The 22324-nt window shown below is 37.4% G+C and overlaps 1 non-coding gene across 1 annotated transcript; it reads right to left on the bottom strand.

The window, feature by feature from the left end:
• Positions 1-9499: 9499 nt before the first annotated feature.
• On the bottom strand, positions 9500-9618 carry LOC134329739 (5S ribosomal RNA). Its single transcript, XR_010014960.1, has one exon. It is a non-coding gene; the product is annotated as a 5S ribosomal RNA (ribosomal RNA).
• Positions 9619-22324: the final 12706 nt, after the last annotated feature.

Here is a 22324-nt window from a genome sequence, read left to right as displayed (position 1 = left end):
AGAAGGCTATTAAAAGTAAAGTCAATTTTCAATGCTGATTTAGCGTAATAGTGTTGGTCAGTCTGTATCATATTCTTGAAAGAAAATTAAAATTTGTTTTCCATGCATTCACACTAGCATGTTCTGGGATTCAATTGAGTCTCATCAGTACACACAAGTTGGCAGCCAAATGATAAAGTATTGCAAAGGAATATCTTTAAAATATTCCGCATTATATAACTAATAAAGTAACTTGTAATCTAACTTAGTTACTTTTAAAATCAAGTAATCCATAAAGTAACTAAATTACTTTTTAAAGGAGTAATCAGTAATCAGTAATCAGATTACTTTTTCAAGGTAACTATGCCATCACTGAATATGAGATCTTGTGATCATGGTAAAAAAAATCTTTGTAATGTCACCCTGTTGTGGCACTTTTGGAGAAATGTAAAAAAAAAATAGTGAATTGATATTGTTACGTGCCGGAGGGACATGTGTTTTTTTCTGTTTTCATGTCTTTGTGTTTGGTTGTTCTCTTTTTCTGTCTATCTGCCCTTTTGCAGTACAAGTGGCTGCTGATTGGTTGCAGCGTTTTCTTTTGTGTCCAGTTTTCTTGTGACCCTAATAAAAAAATAAAACTTTTAATATCGCCCTCTTGTGGCACTTTTAGAGAACTGTTATAAAAACTATTATGATGTGGTAATATGAGGTCTGTTGACCATAATAAACAAAAATCTTTATAATGTCGACTTGTTGTGGATTTTTTAAAGAACTGTAAAAAAAATAGTGATATGATATTGTTACGAGTCTGTTCTCTATTGCAACCAATTAGAGACATGGTGGAGTGACTGGGGGCGGGACTTTCAATAAAAAATAGCAGGCGACCGCCACAAATAAAAAACAAAGAATGTCAAGACAAAGCTAGAGTGTATACTTTGAAAGCTCTGGTTAAGTATATACAGTTACAAGAATATGTTAAACGCACATGCAGGTAGACAGACCACTGTAATTTTGGCCTTGTGTTTATTTGTGGCCACCAGTTTTCCTGTGACAATCGTAAAAAAAAAAAAAATGTAATGTCGCCCTCTTGTGGCAATATGATGTGGTATTATGAGGTCTTTTGACCATGGTAAAAAAAAAAAACCTTGTAATGTCACTCTGTTTTGGCACTTTTGGAATACTGTAAAAAAAAATTTACATGATATGGTAAAATGAGTTCATGTGACCACTTTTTTAGAACTGTAAAAAAAAAAATAGTGATTTGATATTGTTACTTGCCTGAGGGACACGTGTTTTTTTCATGTCTTTGTATTTGAGCATGCTTCAACATCGTCTTTGTATTTGGTTGTTCTCTCTTTCTGTCTTTCTGCCCTTTTTAAGTACAACTGGCTGCTGATTGGTTGCAGCCTGTTCTCCAATAAAAACAAAAAAAAGAATGTGAAAACAAAGATAGAGTGTATACTTCTAAAGCAAAAAATTGAGATGTCGCCCTTTTGTGGCACTTTTGGAGAATTGTTATAAAAACTAATATGATATGGTAATATGAGGTTTTGTTAACATGGTAAAAAAAAGATCCTTGTACTGTCGCCCTCTTGTGGCAGTTTTGGAAAACTGTAAAAAAAAATTAACATGACATGGTAAAATGAGCTCATGTGACCATGTGACTATGTGGCACTTTTGGAGAATTGCAATGAAGTAATATGCTGTGTTAATATGAGATCTTGTGACCATGGTAAAACAAAAATCTTTGTAATGTCTTCCTGTTGTGGCAAAAAAAACGAGCCTGTTCTCCACTGCAACCAATTAGAGACATGGTGGAGTTACTGGGGGCGGGACTTTCAATATAAAAGCAGCAGGAGCCCGCCACAAATAAAAAAAATGAAAAGAATGTCAGAATGAAGATAGAGTGTATACTTTGAAAGCTCTGGTTAGATAAATACAGCTACAACATATGTTATGAGCACATGCAAGTAGACAGACCACTGTAATTTTGGCCTCGTGATTATTTGTGGCCACAAGTTTTATTGTGACCGTGGTAAAAAAAAATTGTAATGTCGCCCTCTTGTGGCACTTTTGGAGAATTGTTATAAAAACTAATACGATATGGTAATATGAGGTTTTGTGAACATGGTAAAAAACAGGTCCTTGTACTGTCGCCCTCTTGTGGCACTTTTGGAGATTTGCAAAAAAGTAATATGATGTTGCAATATGAGGTCTTTTGACAATGGTAAAAAAAAAAATTATGTAATGTCGCCCTGTTGTGGCACTTTTGGAGATTTGTAAAAAAAAGAAATAGTGATATGTCATTGTTACATGCCTGAGGGACACGTGTTTTTTTTCAGTTTTCATGTATTTGTGTTTGGTTGTTCTCTCTTTCTGTCTTTCTGTATTTTTGCCGTACAAGTGGCTGCTGATTGGTTGCAGCGTTTTCTCCACTGCAGCCAATGAGAGATATGATGGAGTGACTGGGGATGAGCAGTACAAGTGGCTGCTGATTGGTTGCAGCCTGTTCTCCTTTGCAACCAATAAAGGATATGGTGGAGTGACTGGGGGCGAGGCTTCCAGTAAAAAAAAAAAACAGCAAGAGACCGACACGAATAAATAAAGAAAAGAAAAGAATGTTAAGTGAAAGATAGAGTGTATACTTTTAAAACACTGGTTGAGTAAATACAGTTACAAGGTTATGTTATGAGCACATGCAGAAAGACAGACCACTGTAATTTTAGCCTTGTGATTATTTGTGGCCAGTTTTCTTGTGATCATGGTAAAAAAAGTAAAAAATGTCGCCCTCTTGTGGCACTTTTAGAGAATTGTTATAGAAACTAATATAATATGGTAATATGAGGTCTGTTGATTATAGTAAAAAATAAAATCATTATAATGTCGCCCTCTTGTGGCAGTTTTTTGAAAATTGTAAAACAAATTAACATGATATGGTAAAATGAGATCATGTTATCATGGTAAAAAAAAATATTGTAAAGTCGCACTCTTTTGGCACTTTTGGAAAATTGCAATAAAATAATATGTTGTGTTAATATGAGATCTTGTAACCATAATAAACAAAAATCTTTGTAATGTCGCCCTGTTGTGGCATTTTTGAACAATTGTAAAAAAAAGGTGATATGATATTGTTACGAGTCTGTTCTCCACTGCAACCAATTAGAGACATGGTGGAGTGACTGGGGGCGGGACTTTCAATATTAAAAAAAAGAAAAGAATGTCAAGGGCAGTTGTAGCCTAACGGTTAAGATACTGGACTAGTAAGCAGAAAGTTGCTGTTTCAAACCTCATCACTCCCAGGCTGCCACCGCTGGGCTCTTGAGCAAGGCCCTTAACCCTCAATTGCTTAGACTGCAAAATGAAAGTCGCTTTGGATAAAAACATCTGCTAAATGCTGAAAATGAAAATGTAAAGACAAAGCTAGAGTGTTTACTTTTATTATTTGATTAATTGATTATTTGTGGCCAGTTTTCTTGTGACCATAATAAAAAAATATATAATGTCGCCCTCTTGTGGCACTTGCAAAAAAAGTGATATGATGTGGTAATATGAGGTCTTTTGACCATGGTAAAAAAAAAATCCTTGTAATGTCGCTGTCTTGTGGCAGTTTTGGAAAACTGTAAAAAAAAATTTGACCAAATGGGTAAAAATAAAATCTTTTAATGTCGCCCTCTTGTGGCACTTTTAAAGATTTGCAAAAAAGTAATATAATGTCGTAATATGAGATCTTGTGACCATGGTAAAAAAAATATTTGTAATGTTGCCCTGTTGTGGCAATTTTGGAGAATAAAAAAAAATAGTGATATGATATTGTTACGTGCCTGAGGGACACGTGTTTTTTTCTGTTTTCATGCATTTGTGTTTGGTTGTTCTCTCTTTCTGTCTTTCTGAATTTTTTCAGTACAATTGGCTGCTGATTGGTTGCAGCAATTTCTACACTGCATCCAATGAGAGATATGATGGAGTGACTAGAGGCGGGACTTTCAGTACCAAAACAGCAGACGACTGCCACAAATAAAAAAAAAGAAAGAAAAGAATGTCAAGACAAAGATAGAGTGAATACTTCTAAAGCACTGGTTAAGTAAATACAGCTACAAGGTTATGTTATGAGCACATGCAGGTAAACAGACCACTGTAATTTTAGCCTTGTGATTATTTGTGGTCAGTCAAAAAAAAATTGAGATGTCGCCCTCTTGTATCACTTTTGGAGATTTGTTATAAAAACTAATATGATTTATTATTAGATAATATTATGGTAAACTGAGATCATGTGACCATGCTGGTAAAAAAAAATCTTGTAATGTCGCCCTCTTGTGGCACTTTTGGAGAATTGTAAAATAAAAAAATACTGATATGATATTGTTACGTGCCTGAGGGACACGTTTTTTTTTTCTTCTGTTTTTATGTATTTGTGTTTGGTTGTTCACTTTTTCTGTCTTTTGCAGTACAAGTGTCTGCTGATTAGTTGCAGCCTGTTCTCCACTGCAACCAATGAGCGATAGGGTGGAGTGACTGAGGGCGGGGCTTCCAGTTAAAGCAGGAGACCGCCAGAAATAAAAAACAAAAAAAAGAATGTCAGGATAAAGATAGAGTGTATACTTATATTGTATATGTAAATTAAAGCTCTGGTTAAGTAAAAACAGCTACACGGCTATGTTATGAGCATATGCAGGTAAACAGAGCACTGTAATTTTGGCTTTGTGTTTATTTGTGGCCTCCAGATTTCTTGTGACCGTGGTAAAACAAAATTGAGATGTCGCCCTCTTGTGGCAGTTTCTGAGAATTGTTGTAAAAACTAATATGATATGGTAATATGAGATCTTGTGACCGTTTTAAAAAAAACTTTGAATGTCGCCCCCTTGTGGCACTTTTGGAGAATTGTAAAAAAATAACATGATATGGTAAAATGAAAAAAAAAAAAAATTATAAAAATAAAACCCAATGTAATATCAATAATAATCAATAATACTTTGTGATCAGCCTCACTGGTTGTCCCTCAGATTGTGACAAGCTGCTACAAATTGTGCAGCATGTGTGATCAGTCCGCTCTTCTCTCCCAGAATGTAGGGCAGTTTGTGTGTGTTACTGCAGTGTAGGAACTCAGGGGAGATGCTGCTGATCTTCCTATAGTATAGACTCCTGATAGAGCTGTACTTCAGGTACTCTGTTAGGAAGTGCAGCTCTGTCTCCACCACTGCCAGCTCACAGTGAGAGCAAAGCCTGGCCTCTCTTTTCCTCATTTCCTATAGAATTTCATGGGAACCTTTGATTCTTATCAGCTGTGACTGTCAAGAATATATATTTTGTAGACCACACAGACTATATCATAAGTGTAACCCCTTAAGAAGATTATGGAGACACAGCAAGATACATGTAAATATTATCTTCATTTTTTTTTTACCTTAGAAATGTGTGGGTGCGTGTCATACATGACTACTGTGTGAAAGATGATCTGTAATTATCATGTATCAACAAATTAACACTAGCTAGCTAATTAAGCTAGCTAACATTACTGTATGTACTGTGTGCATGTGTGTGTGCATGTGTGTAGGTGTCATTTATGTATATTGTGTAAAGGAGTATGTGTTTCTTATCATCTATCATCAAATTTGCAGTTTGTGAAACTAGCTAGCTAACATTACTGTATGTACTGTGTGTGTGTGTGCATGTGTGTAGGTGTCATTTATGTATATTGTGTAAAGGAGTATGTGTTTCTTATCATCTATCATCAAATTTGCAGTTTGTGAAACGAACTAGCTAATGATGGATGGATGGATGAATGATGGATGGATGGATGGATGGATATAGATAGATAGATAGATAGATAGATAGATAGATAGATAGATAGATAGATAGATAGATAGATAGATAGATAGATAGATAGATAGATAGATAGATAGATATATAGATAGATAGATAGATAGACAGACAGACAGACAGACAGACAGACAGACAGACAGACAGACAGACAGATAGACAGATAGACAGATAGAGCTTATCAACCCACACATGAGACGTTGACTGGAAGGTTGCTCCCAAGGTGATAAAAGCCACAGGAAAGAATCAGACAGAGTCAACCGAAGAGAAAGAGGTGTCAGATCTGCCCAAGTAACAAAGATTGTAAAGTCAACAGTCTGTGTGCAAAATGCGCCTGTACGTACCTGTGTGCAATGATTACAGCCAGACACAGGTAGTTTGTCACAACTGCATACCGTGAAATACACACTCTCTCTCTCTCTCTTTCTTACGCACACACACACACAATAGATGTTGACATTGTTCTATTGCTGTTGTGTAATTTTCTTTTCCAATTTTCAAAATGTTTTAAAAATTTTAGTTTTAAAAAGTGAAAAATACAAATATTTCAAACATGAAATCATTATTTTGTGGACCAGAATATATTACTAAATATAATATAAATGATTATTTATGTTCAAATGTGGCATAAAAACACATTGATTGTACCACGGGTCATTTTTGACCCACTTATGGAAGAGTGTAAGGTCCAGTCACTCATGCAACCAAGGGTTAAGCTGCTGAAATTTAGCTGGGTTCAATTCCCAGGCCACCCGGTACCTTCTTCCTGTGAGATGATGAGGTGTATTTAATTGCTGAGGGCTTGCTTGCTTTCTTTCTTTCTTTCTTTCTTTCTTTCTTTCTTTCTTTCTTTCTTTCTTTCTTTCTTTCTTTCTTTCTTTCTTTCTTTCTTTCTCTCTCTCTCTCTCTCTCTCTCTCTCTCTCTCTTCTCTCTCTCTCTCTCTCTCTCTCTCTCTCTCTCTCTCTCTCTTTCTTTCTTTCTCTCTCTCTCTCTCTCTCTCTCTCTCTCTCTCTCTCTCTCTCTCTCTCTCTCTCTCTCTCTCTCTCTCTCTCTCTCTCTCTCTCTCTCTCTCTCTCTCTCTCTCTCTCTCTCTCTCTCTCTCTCTCTTTCTTTCTTTCTTTCTTTCTTTCTTTCTTTCTTTTGTTGTTCGATCTGTTGAAGAAAACACATTTATTTAGTGACTGAAACAGAATAAACGTAGCGACTCGTTAAATCTTCATCTTGAGAAATGATGAGGAAAAACCAGTTACTTTTTGAAGTTATTTTTCTCCTCCCATTTTGCACGATCCCAGTTCACCCTATGCGTCCGATCTTTGCTCCTCTCTCTCCGTCCGCGCGGCCACTAGCTCCTCGGCTTTCTCCACAGCTAGCAGGAGTCTTTTTTCTAGCAGTGTTTGCTGCTCTCGGTCTTTTTGTCGGAGCTCCTCTAGTTCTCCGACTCTTCTCATAAGCTCCTCGTTCTCCTGACTCATGGCGCTTCTCTCCTCCTCCCAGCACACTTTCATACTTTCCTCCTCCAGTCTGTGTTGCTCTTTCTCCATCAGTCGGAGGCTCCGCACGTCCTGCAGGTTGCGTCTGGCTCTCTCCGTCTCCTCGGTCGTGGACGTCACGCTCTCCTGGTACTGCTGGAACTGGGTCTCGCAGAGGTGCTCCTTCCACGCAGAGGTCAGCAGGTGCCTCTTCCTCACTGACTCGGTGAGCATCCTCATCCTTATCTGATGGTCCACTTCCTCCAGCAGACCCTTTCTGTCTCAACCCTGCCTGGCCCGCAGTCTCTCCGTCGCCAGCCGCTCGGCCCTCAGCTCGGCCTCCAGCTCCCTCAGCCTGTGTCTCCGCCGGGCCGGGCAGCAGGAGCGCAGGAACGACAGCAGTCGGTCTCGAACAGCCGACCACGGCATGGTTGTACCGCCAGGTTTTTTTTTTTACTTAAGTTAATAAAGTGTTTTGCTCCTGACAACTTGTGAATATACCGTGTATTTATTTCTTTATTATGCAAGTGCATCCCTACGACGCTCAGTTATATTATTTTAACAAACCGCAAATGAACAACGGTGGCAAGTCCGACATTAAAACGTTGGTTCTACCAGTCAAGTCTCAACATGAACTAGAATTTGCGTTAACGGCACTATTTTTTTTAATCGCGTTAAATTGAGATCGCGTTAATGCGTTATTATCGCGTTAACTTCGACAGCCCTAATATTTATACAGTATATACCAATAACCGTTACATTGTATATATTTAAAACTATAGCAATATCCTTATCTCTAAATTTATTCTTATATATTTTTAAATATTGTTCATAAGAATAGATACAATACTGCAAGATGCACAATTTGCACATACTTTTTTTTGTTGCGTACCATATGCTGTATAAATGCACCTTATTTACTTACTTTATTTGTATTAGTTTCTCTTCTTTGTTAAACTACTGGAGACCAAAGTATCTATCTATCTATCTATCTATCTATCTATCTATCTATCTATCTATCTATCTATCTATCTATCTATCTATCTATCTATCTATCTATCTATCTATCTATCTATCTATCTATCCATCCATCCATCCATCCATCCATCCATCCATCCATCCATCCATCCATCCATCCATCCATCCATCCATCCATCCATCCATCCATCCATAATGCAAAGCCCAACCGTGCGCATCTCGTCAACAACATGCTTCAGGAGGCAGGAATCAAACGCATGGACTGGCCTTAATGTTCTGGAGACCTGAATCCCATTGAACATGCTTGGGATGCACTGGGAAGACGTCTGGCAAACCGTCCAATGCCTCCCACAACACTTCTTGAGCTGGAAGTTTCCCTGGAGCAAGAGTGGCAGAGAATCCCACAAGAACTGCTGGACAATCTGGTCCTGTCCATGCCCCATCACTGTCAGTGTGTTTTGGGTGACCATACACCCTACTGAACAGTCAAAGTGTGGCACTCTCGTTCAGCTTGACATGCTTCTGTTCACCCCCACCAATATGTCACTTGCTACTCAATCACAATAATTGAGTTTGCATCTCAATTGCATAATCGAACAACTTTCTTTGACTTGTCGTTTGCTTTTTTGATGTTCTTGTTTAAAAAAAAAAATCGAATGATTCTTTTTTTTATTGCTTCATATTCATTTTGAAATATCCCCTAATTTTTGTGAGCAGTGTATTATTCACTTATCATTTCTTTTTTGAAAACTGTTTACAGGTTAAAGTATAAAAACATAAACACCACCGTCTATAAATGAATGAAGTGCTTTGGTCCTCCACTTGAGACTTTTATGTAAACAGACACAACAACAAATAATTAAAAAGACAGTAATAATAAATAAATAAATAAATAAATAATAACAATAATACCACATCTACAAGATGTAACTTATTTCTAGCACGACTAGATGGGGATGATGTCTGGACATAATTTTGAACTTCATTTTTAAAGTCACTAAAATGCTAAAAATCCTAATTTGGTTTTTCGTTTACATTTTACAAGCAGGAAAACAAAGTTATTCGTTAATTTTTTTAAAGTTATATTGACAAAATAATTTCCTTTTGTACAGCCAGGATGGATAAGTGTTTTACTCAGAATGAAAGTATCAGCTGGCCTTTTTCTTCACGTATTGCTTTGATGATGAAGAAAGAAAGAAAATGTTCGGCTCCTTTGGCAGGAGGTTGAAGTAAAGATGTGTGAGGATAAAATAAAAGCTTACAGCACCTGGTATTCCCAGGCGGTCTCCCATCCAAGTACTAACCAGGCCCGACCCTGCTTAGCTTCCGAGATCGGACGAGATCGGGCGTTCTCAGGGTGGTGTGGCCGTAAGCGAGAGACGCTGCAAGCAGTTTCCCTTTTAAAGACGTCCATCATTCAGCCTTTCACTTCAGTATGTTTAGATTATTTGTTGTCGTGTTTTTTGTTATTTTAGACATAATTTACTTTCCTGTAAAACTGTTTATAGGTTAAAGCGTAACAGCATAAACACCACCGTCTATAAATGAATGAATTGCTTTGGTCCTTCACTTGATACTTTTGTTTAAGTAAACAGCGCCTTCATGCTACAGCTACAGGCTATGTTAAGAGCACATGCAGGTAGACAGACCACTGAAATTTTGGCCTTGTGTTTTCTTGAGAGCATGGTACAAAAAAATATTGCAATGTCGCCCTCTTGTGGCACTTTTTGAGAATTGCTAAAAAGATAGATAGATAGATAGATAGATAGATAGATAGATAGATAGATAGATAGATAGATAGATAGATAGATAGATAGATAGATAGATAGATAGATAGATAGATAGATACTTTATTGATTCCAAAGGAAATTAGTACAGTGGCCCAGAAGGGTCAACGCAATAAAATAAGCCACAACACAAAGAAAAAAGTCACGACACAAATAAATAAGCCACAATGCAAATAAAAGAAGTCTCAACGCAAATAAAAATAAGCCACAACAGAAGTTAAGACACAACGGAAGCTAAGTCACAATGAAAGTTAAGCCACAACGGAGGCTAGCAGCAGTCAAGTTTGAAAAGTAAGTGATAACTTTGTTGCTATGTGATTAATGATGATTCTGTGATTAATGTCGTTAAATGTTGTTACAAATGATCAACGTTGTTCACTGTGTTTATATCGACATAGTTATGTAGACTGTCATCGAACGTTATTATTATTGTGAAGCTAGCTACGTCGTAACCGACATCACTTTTAACGTTAGTAAAACAGATAATCGATTATGTTCAGTCAACAGAGGTATTGAACAACATGCTGTACAATTCATGTTAAGTGGCTATTGTCTGTTAACTAGACCTCTGTTAAAATGTCCAACCACAGTGGGTACCTGCCTAATAATGCTTTATTTGTTGTCCTACAGAGCAATGTATTGTCCATTTTGTGGATTCAGTCTGTATTCTCAAACAACGTTCTGCAGTTCATGTGGCAAGGACATCCAATTCTTGTGCCATGCTGATAAGCGTGGCATGAGTGAAGGTAACGTTTCAAAGATTACTTGTGTTTTTAAATTAGACTGAGACTGTACTGCACTGCATAAATATAGTTTGGAATACTGGATGTCTGAACAGACATGTACTCTCTTGATGATATTTGATTAGACTCTGAAGCAGGAAGCACTGGAAACAGTGTAGTGGAGTCATTCCACAATTTCCGGATTTTAAAAGGGAAGGAGAGACAATCCTGTTTCAAAATGAAAAAAGCACCACTAAAAGACACCACTGTGAAGGTGAGTTTTATTTGCTGATGTAGGCTAATTGCAAAAAAAAAAAAAAATTGTGATATGATATTGTTACATGTCTGAGAGACACGTACTGAAAAAGGGCAGAAAGACAGAAAGAGAGAACAACCAAACACAAATACATGAAAACAGAAAAAAAAACACAAGTGGCTGCTGATTGGTTGCAGCATTTTCTCCAATAAAAAACAAGAAAACAAAGTCAAGACAAAGATAGAGTGTATACTTCTAAAGCACTGGTTAAGTAAATACAGCTACACGGCTATGTTATAAGCACATGCAGGTAGACAGAGCACTGTAATTTTGGCCTTGTGTTTATTTGTGGACATCAGTTTTCTTGTGACCATGGTAAAACAAAATTGAGATGTCGCTCTCTTGTGGCGTTTTTAGAGAATTGTTATGAAAACTAATATGATATGGTAATATGAGATCTGTTGACCATGGTAAAATAAATATTTGTAATGTCGCCCTGTTGTGGCACTTTTGGGGAATTAAAAAAAAAATTAACATGATATGGTAAAATGAGATCTAGTGACCAAGTTGGTAAAAAAAAAAAAAAATCCTTGTAATGTCGCCCTCTTGTGGCACTTTTGGAGAATTGCAAAAGAGTAATATGATCAGAATCAGAATCAGAATCTTTTTTATTCGCCAAGTAGCAGATGTACAAGGAATTTCTTTAGGTGCAGGTGTCAACATACATACAAGTTAAATAGTAAAAGGTACACTATATCTAAACGTATAATAAACAATAAACAATGGTGTATATACGTATATACATAGAATAAAATAAACAATATAGTAGTGATAAAAAATTGTGCAATAGAGATTATTTACACATAAGGTGCATATGTGCATTAACTATTAAAATGCGGGAAGCTTGTGTGAAACCCACGAGCATTTATTAAAACGGAGGGATGTGGGAGTAGTCCTTGTTGAGTAAGCTGATTGCCTAGGGAAAGAATCTGTGGAGGTGGCGGTTTGTACGAGTCTTTAATGCTCTCACTCTCTGTCTCCGCTGAGATGAGAACCTCTGAAAAAGTGAGTGACCGGGGTGAGAAGAGTCTGCCATAAGCTTCCTTGCCCTCTTTTTCATCCTAGAGGAGTGTAGATCTTCTAGGGATCTTCTAAGATGACAGCCGATGATTTTCTCTGCACATCTCACTGTACGCTGTAGCTTACGTTTGGTGTGCAGAGACGCCGAGCCAAACCAGACGGTGATAGAAGCTGTGATGACGGACTCGATTATCGCAGTGTAGAATTGAACCAGCAGAGCTTGGGGCAGTCTAAGTTTCTTAAGCTGTCTCAGGAAGTACAAGCGCTGCTGGGCCTTCTTCATAACTGCTGTGCCATGCCTGTCCCATTTAAGATCCTGTTGGATGGTCGTGCCCAGGAATTTACAGGACTCGGCTCTGCTGACTGTGGAGCCGTGTATGACCAGGGGAGGCAGTGGAGAAGGTTTTTTCCTGAAGTCAATGATCATCTCCACCGTTTTTTGTGTGTTTAGCTCCAGGTTGTATTTACCACACCATGACACCAGCTGTGTTAATTTTTCCCGGTATGTGGACTCGTCGTTGTTTGAAATGAGTCCGATCAGGGTAGTGTCATCTGCAAATGTAATGAGCTTAACTGAGTTGCTGTTAGATCTGCAGTCATTGGTGTAGAGGGAGTAGAGCAGAGGAGAGAGCACACATCCCTGTGGAGCGCCAGTGCTGAGGCAGAGAGGATCCGAAATGTGGTCACCCACCTTTACATACTGTTTCCTGTTAGACAGGAAGTTGTGGATCCAGTAGCAGATAGATGGGGGTACATTGAGCTGCCACAGTTTTTGAAGAAGAAGGTCAGGAATGATATTGTTAAAAGCAGAACTAAAATCTAAAATGATGTGGTAATATGAGATCTTGTGACCATGGTAAAAAAAAATCTTTGTAATGTCGCCCTGTTGTGGCACTTGGGTAATTGTAAAAAAAAAATAGTGATATGATATTGTTACGTGCCTGAGGGACACGTGTTTTTTTCTGTTTTCATGTATTTGTGTTTGGTTGTTCTCCCTTTTTTTTGTCTTTCTGCCCTTTTGCAGTACAAGTGGCTGCTGATTGGATGCAGAGTTTTCTCCACTGCATCCAATGAGAGATATGGAGGAGTGACTGGGGGCGGGGCTTCAAGTAAAAAAAACAGCAAGAGTCTGGCATGATTAAAAAAAAGAAAAGGATAGAATGTCAAGACAAAGATAGAGTGAATACTTCTAAAGCACTGGTTCAGTAAATACAGCTACAAGGTTATGTTATGAGCACATGCAGGTAGACAGACCACTGTAATTATTTGTGGCCAGTTTTCTTGTGACCGCGGTAAAAAAAAATCCTTGTAATGTCGCCCTCTTGTGGCAGTTTTGGAAAACTGTAAAAAAAATTAACATGATATGGTAAAATGAGTTCATGTGACCAAATTGGTAAAAATAATATTTTAATGTCGCCCTCTTAAGGCTACGGAGCCCCTTAGGGGTCACTAAGGAAAAAAAATATATGAACAGCAAAATCCGTACCCTCGGTTTAGTAAACCGTACCCTCAGTTTAGTAAACCGTACCCTCAGTTTAGTAAACCGTACCCTCGGTTTAGTAATCCGTACCCTCGGTTTAGTAAACCGTACCCTCGGTTTAGTAATCCGTACGCACGGTTTAGTAATCCGTACCCTCGGTTTAGTAAACCGTACCCTCGGTTTAGTAATCCGTACCCTCGGTTTAGTAAACCGTACCCTCGGTTTAGTAATCCGTACCCTCGGTTTAGTAAACCGTACGCACGGATTGTCTGCGCTACAAGTTTTACTGTGCGCCCACACCCCGTTTTACGGTTATACAGTTGCGAAGCATTGAAGAGAATAAAGCATCTTTTTACAGCTGGGGTGATGGGATAGCAAACTTATTAAAAAGTCAAATCAAAATCTTATCAAATGCCACCCCACAATCATAAATAACACGAGTACTCAGCTTGTGATTTGAGAGTATTTTACCTTAGGAATTTAGAATAATAGGATTGCAAACCAACGTAAAGTGAAATGTATAAATGTCTGAGACTCATAAAGTCAGTAAGTAGAAGTATTCTTTAAGAGTCTGATGGGGTGATTTGATAATAATTTGATTTGCATTTTACTTTACGTTGGTTTGCAATCCTATTATTCTAAATTCCTAGGGTAAAATAGTCTCAAAATCACAAGATGAGTACTAGTGTTATTTATTGATTTATTTATTTATTGTTTATTTATTGTTATTGATTTGACTTTTTAATAAGTTTGCTATCCCATCACCCCAGATTACTACAGTAAAGATGTCTGAATTGTATTCCATTAATAAAAGAGTTAATGCTCTTAAAGAAAAAAGTGGAGTGCTTTGATAATAATTTGATTTGCTTATTTTAGACCTTTTACATTTGCATAATTTTACCATGGTATGTCTTTTGTTGCAAATATATATATATACATACAGTGCCTTGCAAAAGTATTCAGCCCCCTTGAACTTTTCAACCTTTTGCCACATTTCAGGCTTCAAACATAACGATATGAAATTGTAATTTTTTGTGAAGAATCAACAACAAGTGGGACACAATCGTGAAGTAGAACGAAATTTATTGGATATTTTAAACTTTTTTTAGAAATAAAAAACTAAAAAGTGGGGCGTGCAATATTATTCAGCCCCTTTACTTTCAGTGCAGCAAACTCACTCCAGAAGTTCAGTGAGGATCTCTGAATGATCCAATGTTGACCTAAATGACTGATGGTGATAAATAGAATCCACCTGTGTGTAATCAAGTCTCCGTATAAATGCACCTGCTCTGTGACAGTCTCAGAGTTCTGTTTAAAGCGCAGAGAGCATCATGAAGACCAAGGAACACACCAGGCAGGTCCGAGATACTGTTGTGGAGAAGTTTAAAGCCGGATTTGGATACAAAAAGATTTCCCAAGCTTTAAACATCTCAAGGAGCACTGTGCAAGCGATCATATTGAAATGGAAGGAGTATCAGACCACTGCAAATCTACCAAGACCCGGCCGTCCCTCTAAACTGTCAGCTCAAACAAGGAGAAGACTGATCAGAGATGCAGCCAAGAGTAAGTAAGTAAGTAAGTAAGTAAGTAAATTTTATTTATAAAGCACTCTTAAAACAACTTACGTTGACCAAAGTGCTGTACATCGAATAAGCATACATAACACAACATTATATTAAAAAAGTAAGAACCAAATAAAAATACAGAGTAAGAGACAAAATAAAACAGATAAAAATAGACTAAACAATTAAAATTAACACAGCTCCTCACTGTTCAAATGCCAGCTTATAAAGGTATGTTTTTAGGAGTGATTTAAAAAAAACGAAGAGGCCCATGATCACTCTGAATGAACTGCAGAGATCTACAGCTGAGGTGGGAGACTCTGTCCATAGGACACAATAAGTCGTACACTGCACAAATCTGGCCTTTATGGAAGAGTGGCAAGAAGAAAGCCATTTCTCAAAGATATCTATAAAAAGTCACCTGGGAGACACACCAAACATGTGGAAGAAGGTGCTCTGGTCAGATGAAACCAAAATCGAACTTTTTGGCCACAATGCAAAACGTTATGTTTGGCGTAAAAGCAACACAGCTCATCACCCTGAACACACCATCCCCACTGTCAAACATGGTGGTGGCAGCATCATGGTTTGGGCCTGCTTTTCTTCAGCAGGGACAGGGAAGATGGTTAAAATTGATGGGAAGATGGATGGAGCCAAATACAGGACCATTCTGGAAGAAAACCTGTTGCAGTCTGCAAAAGACCTGAGACTGGGACGGAGATTTATCTTCCAACAAGACAATGATCCAAAACATAAAGCAAAATCTACAATGGAATGGTTCACAAATAAACGTATCCAGGTGTTAGAATGGCCAAGTCAAAGTCCAGACCTGAATCCCATCGAGAATCTGTGGAAAGAGCTGAAAACTGCTGTTCACAAACGCTCTCCATCCAACCTCACTGAGCTCGAGCTGTTTTGCAGGGAAGAATGGGCAAAAATTTCAGTCTCTCGATGTGCAAAACTGATAGAGACATACCCCAAGCGACTTGCAGCTGTAATCGCAGCAAAAGGTGGCGCTACAAAGTATTAACGCAAGGGGGCTGAATAATATTGCACGCCCCACTTTTTAGTTTTTTATTTCTAAAAAAAGTTTAAAATATCCAATAAATTTCGTTCCACTTCACGATTGTGTCCCACTTGTTGTTGATTCTTCACAAAAAATTACAATTTCATATCGTTATGTTTGAAGCCTGAAATGTGGCAAAAGGTTGAAAAGTTCAAGGGGGCTGAATACTTTTGCAAGGCACTGTATATATATATATATATATATATATATATATATATATAGTTGCGAAGCATTGAAGAGGATAAAGCATCTTTTTGCAGCTTAATATACTATATTTTAGATATAACACACACACACACACACACATATACTGTATATATATATATATATATATATATATATATATATATATATATATTGCAACAAAAGACATACCATGGTAAAATTATGCAAATGTAAAATTTTAAAATTCCATTAAAACAAGTGGAATTGTTACAGACCAATTTGAAAGGTCTAAAATAAGCAAATCAAATTATTATCAAAGCACTCCACTTTTTTCTTTAAGAGCATTAACTCTTTTATTAATGGAATACAATTCAGACATCTTTACTGTAGTAATCTGGGGTGATGGGATAGCAAACTTATTAAAAAGTCAAATCAATAACAATAAATAAACAATAAATAAATAAATCAATAAATAACACTAGTACTCATCTTGTGATTTTGAGACTATTTTACCCTAGGAATTTAGAATAATAGGATTGCAAACCAACGTAAAGTAAAATGCAAATCAAATTATTATCAAATCACCCCATCAGACTCTTAAAGAATACTTCTACTTACTGACTTTATGAGTCTCAGACATTTATACATTTCACTTTACGTTGGTTTGCAATCCTATTATTCTAAATTCCTAAGGTAAAATACTCTCAAATCACAAGCTGAGTACTCGTGTTATTTATGATTGTGGGGTGGCATTTGATAAGATTTTGATTTGACTTTTTAATAAGTTTGCTATCCCATCACCCCAGCTGTAAAAAGATGCTTTATTCTCTTCAATGCTTTGCAACTGTATAACCGTAAAACGGGGTGTGGGCGCACAGTAAAACTTGTAGCGCAGACAATCCGTGCGTACGGTTTACTAAACCGAGGGTACGGATTACTAAACCGAGGGTACGGTTTACTAAACCGAGGGTACGGATTACTAAACCGTGCGTACGGATTACTAAACCGAGGGTACGGATTACTAAACCGAGGGTACGGATTACTAAACCGTGCGTACGGATTACTAAACCGAGGGTACGGATTACTAAACCGTGCGTACGGATTACTAAACCGAGGGTACGGATTACTAAACCGAGGGTACGGATTACTAAACCGAGGGTACGGTTTACTAAACCGAGGGTACGGATTACTAAACCGAGGGTACGGATTACTAAACCGTGCGTACGGATTACTAAACCGAGGGTACGGTTTACTAAACCGAGGGTACGGATTACTAAACCGAGGGTACGGTTTACTAAACCGAGGGTACGGATTACTAATCCGAGGGTACGGATTACTAAACCGTGCGTACGGATTACTAAACCGTGCGTACGGATTACTAAACCGAGGGTACGGATTACTAAACCGAGGGTACGGTTTACTAAACCGAGGGTACGGTTTACTAAACCGAGGGTACGGATTACTAAACCATGCGTACGGATTACTAAACCGAGGGTACGGTTTACTAAACCGAGGGTACGGATTACTAAACCGAGGGTACGGTTTACTAAACCGAGGGTACGGTTTACTAAACCGAGGGTACGGTTTACTAAACCGAGGGTACGGTTTACTAAACCGAGGGTACGGATTACTAAACCGAGGGTACGGTTTACTAAACCGAGGGTACGGATTACTAAACCGTGCGTACGGATTACTAAACCGAGGGTACGGTTTACTAAACCGAGGGTACGGATTACTAAACCGAGGGTACGGTTTACTAAACTGAGGGTACGGATTACTAAACTGAGGGTACGGTTTACTATATCGAGGGTACGGATTTTGCTGTTCATATATTGTTTTTTCCTTAGTGACCCCTAAGGGGCTCCGTATAAGGCACTTTTGAAGAATTGCAAAAAAAAAATAGTGATATGATATTGTTATGAGCCTGTTCTTTACTGCAACCAATTAGAGACATGGTGGAGTGACTGGGGGCGGGACTTTCAATATGAAAAAAAAAGAAAGAAAAGAATGTCAAAGGCAGTTGTAGCCTAGCGGTTAAGATACTGGACTAGTAAGCAGAAGGTTGATGGTTAAAACCTCATCACTGCCAGGCTGCCACCGTTGGGCTCTTGAGCAAGGCCCTTAACCCTCAATTGCTTAGACTGCAAAATGTAAATCACTTTATATAAAATCATCTGCTAAATGCTTAAAATGAAAATTTAAAGATAAAGCAAGAGTGTTTACTTTTATTATTTGATTAATTGATTATTTGTGGCCAGTTTTGTTGTGACTATGGTAAAAATAAATTGAAATGTCACTCTTCTGTTGCACTTTTGGAAAATTGTTTTAAAAAGTAATATGATGTGGTAAAATGAGATCATGTGACCATGTTGGTAAACAAAAATCTTTGTAATGTCGCCCTGTTGTGGCACTTTTGAAGAATTGCAAAAAAAATAGTGATATGATATTGTTACGAGCCAGTTGTCCACGGCAAACAATTAAAGACATGGTGGACTTACTGGGGATGAGACTTTCAATATAAAAGCAGCAGGAGACAAAGATAGAGTGAATACTTTTAAAGCACTGGTTAAGTAAATACAGCTACAAGGTTATGTTATGAGCACATGCAGGTAGACGGACCACTGTAATTTTAGCCTTGTGATTATTTGTGGACACCAGTTTTCATGTGACTATGGTTAAAAAAAATTTGAAAGGTCGCCTTCTTGTATCACTTTTGGAGATTTATTATAAAAACTAACATTATATATTATTATATAATATTATGGTAAAATGAGATCATGTGACCATGCTGTTAAAAAAATCCTTGTAATGTCGCCCTCTTTTGGCACTTTTGGAGAATTGCAAAATAAAAAAATACTGATATGATGTGGTTACGTGCCTGAGGGACACGTTTTTTTTTCTGTTTTCATGTATTTGTGTTTGGTTGTTTTCTTTTTCTGTTTTATTGCAGTACAAGTGTCTGCTGATTGGTTGCAGCGTTTTCTCCACTGCAACCAATGAGAGGCATGGTGGAATGACTGGAGATAAGCAGTACAAGTGGCTGCTGATTGGTTGCAGCCTGTTCTTTACTGCAACCAATTAGGAAAATTAGAGATTTGTTATAAAAACTAATTATGGTAATATGAGATGTGTCGACCATGGTAAAAAAAAAAAATCCTCGTAATGTCGCCCTCTTGTGGCAGTTTTGGAGAAATGCAATAAAATTATATCTTGTGACCATAATAAACAAAAATCTTTGTAATGTCGCCTTGTTGTGGCACTTTTGAAGAATTGTAAAAAAAAAAATAGTGATATGATATTGTTACGAGCCTGTTCACTACTGCAACCAATTAGAGACATGGTGGAGTGACTGGGGGCGGGACTTTCGATATAAAAAAAAAAGAAAAGAATCTCAAGGGCAGTTGTAGCCTAGCGGTTAAGCTACTGGACTAGTAAGCAGAAGGTTGCTGGTTCAAACCTCATCACTGCCAGGCTGCCACCGTTGGGCTCTTGAGCAAGGCCCTTAACCCTCAATTGCTTAGACTGGAAAATGTAAGTCGCTTTGGATAAAAGCGTCTGCTAAATACTGAAAATGAAACTAATATAACCCCAAAATGTTTCTAACTCAAACTAATATAACCCCATGTTTCTAACCGTAACTATAATAACCCCAACATGTATCTAACCCAAATTAGGATAACCCCAAGCTAGTTCTAACCCTAAAATAATCCTTTTTTTACTATCAGTCAATGAAATTAGAAGGAGGCAGAGTAAAAACATCAACACCATTTCACTATTTAATTTACTTTCACGAAAACAGGTGGGCATAAAAAGTGTAGGTTTTCACATTAACAATACACAAAATCTTATTTTTATAACTTTTGGAACTTAATGACTTCATTTGCTGTTTTTCAGTCTTTTGAAGCAGTCAAGACCAGCTTTGTGATATCCAAAAAGTACATAAAGCATTATAAAAAGATTTTGTTGCTTTTGTATTTGAGCTAGTAAAGCTTCACACCTGAATGTTGTACATTGTTTACGTTCTTGTATTTCACGATGTTTAGTACCATAATGGGGATTTAAATTGTAAACCTTAACCGGCTTTACTTCTGACTTCAGTAAATAAATAGTCTTTGTTAAGAAATTGCAGTTTCTATCTATTGCACTTACAGTTCTGTTTGCGAACACATTACGGTGAAGATGGATACACTCGCACACACCTAAATCATAAACTGAGAGGGAAATACCCCCCCCCCCATAAAAAAGAAAATAAAATAAATTAATTACTTAATTTGAGTTCACATACACTGACACATTTCTAAAACAACACATGGCTCCTACACTTACACAACAGATTCAAGTCTATTTTTTTTAAATAATTCTTTTAAAGCTCAGAAATGGCTTTAACACAGCTAACACTGAAACATAAAATATCTTCTTTCACTTATTTTTCGCTTTTATTGATACACAGCTTTGACCACTTTCACTTTAATCAAGATGTTTCTGACTTTGAAATATGTTTATGAAACGTTATGCTTTAGCAGAATATGACTTATAACCTCCCATTTCTCACTATACAGTGAAATATACAAACACATTTTTAACACAGATGTCACTTATAAAGACTTTAATCAGTATTGTTCAGCACAGACAAATCCAAACACTGCTTTACACATTTTTTTTGTATTTATTTGTTTAATGTATTCATTGTTTATGTATTTATTTAGTTATTCAATCACACCCACTAACACCCACTTTAACAAAACATCTATAGCAGTCCAGGTGACACATATCCAGGGCCAGCTGTAGCCTAGTGGTTAAGGTACTAGGCCAGTGACACATCTGCAAAAACTAGAAAAAAACACTGGCGTTGTCCATTTATATATTACACATTTCAACACAATTTTACCCTCATGTTTTATTTACCCTACACCTCCTCCTACACTGCTGCAGGTGTTTTAGTTCTTTGTTTTTATCATAACGTGTCTCTAATGTTACTTTCACAAGCACTGAAAGGTTTCTAAAGCTATTTGTTTGTTTCAAATTCAATATTCACTACAACTGTACTGATTTGAACTAATATGATTTTTTGATCATACACTGCTGTATTCTCCCACACTGTCTTTCCGTATTGTACGCGCATTACATGAGGCCTACTCCGAGCAGCTGCGGTCACAGTGGGCGGTCACTGCTTAACTCCGCCTCATTGTCTTCAACTAGGTCCGGTAGAGGGAAATAACATGCTCGCTGTGAACGCTCGTCCTGCTCTGAAACGCCAGGGACGCACCCTGTACGGATTCGGGGGTTAAACGTTCAGACCTCCACGCTAACACAACTAACTCATATTTTCTACAAAAGAGAAAGTCCTCCTGCTTTATTATTAATATTGTTATTATTAGTAGTAGTACGTTCACTGATGCGTAGATGTGCAAATCACTCGTTTAGCCCCAAAAGCTTGAAAGCATCATTATAAGTAAAAATAACACATTCACTGATGCATTTTTTTAATCAATTCATTTATGTAGCCCTAAAAGCTTGGCGTTATCATTAGTAATTTTAGTATTACGTTTACTATCAGATCTCTCGTTTAGCCTTCATACGGCGTGTTTGCATACTACCAATGTACAGCCATACTGTAGATTACACTACAATCATTAACACGATCTTTGTGTAAAATACATACATATGTATATATATATATTATAAAATTTAATAAAACATTGCTATGGATTATTTTATATTCGGTTTTAAAACATGTATTGACCTCAGATTAAGCGGGAACAGACAACAAAGAACAGGTTCTAGTGAATGGGGCAGAAGGGGGCGTGGAACGGTATGTTGTCTGTCCAATAGAAACCCAGGACTTTGGACCAATCAGAGTTACGTGTTCCAGCTTGGCTTACTCAGCATGCAGGGTTAATAAAGCGGGCGTGTAGAGCGTCTTCATTCACTTGCAGTTTGCTCTAGAGGAAACAGCAGCATC

Source organism: Trichomycterus rosablanca, chromosome 15 (assembly GCF_030014385.1).
Source record: "Trichomycterus rosablanca isolate fTriRos1 chromosome 15, fTriRos1.hap1, whole genome shotgun sequence".
NCBI classification, from domain to species: Eukaryota; Metazoa; Chordata; class Actinopteri; order Siluriformes; family Trichomycteridae; genus Trichomycterus; species Trichomycterus rosablanca.
This window is presented reverse-complemented; position numbering and strand designations above follow the sequence as displayed.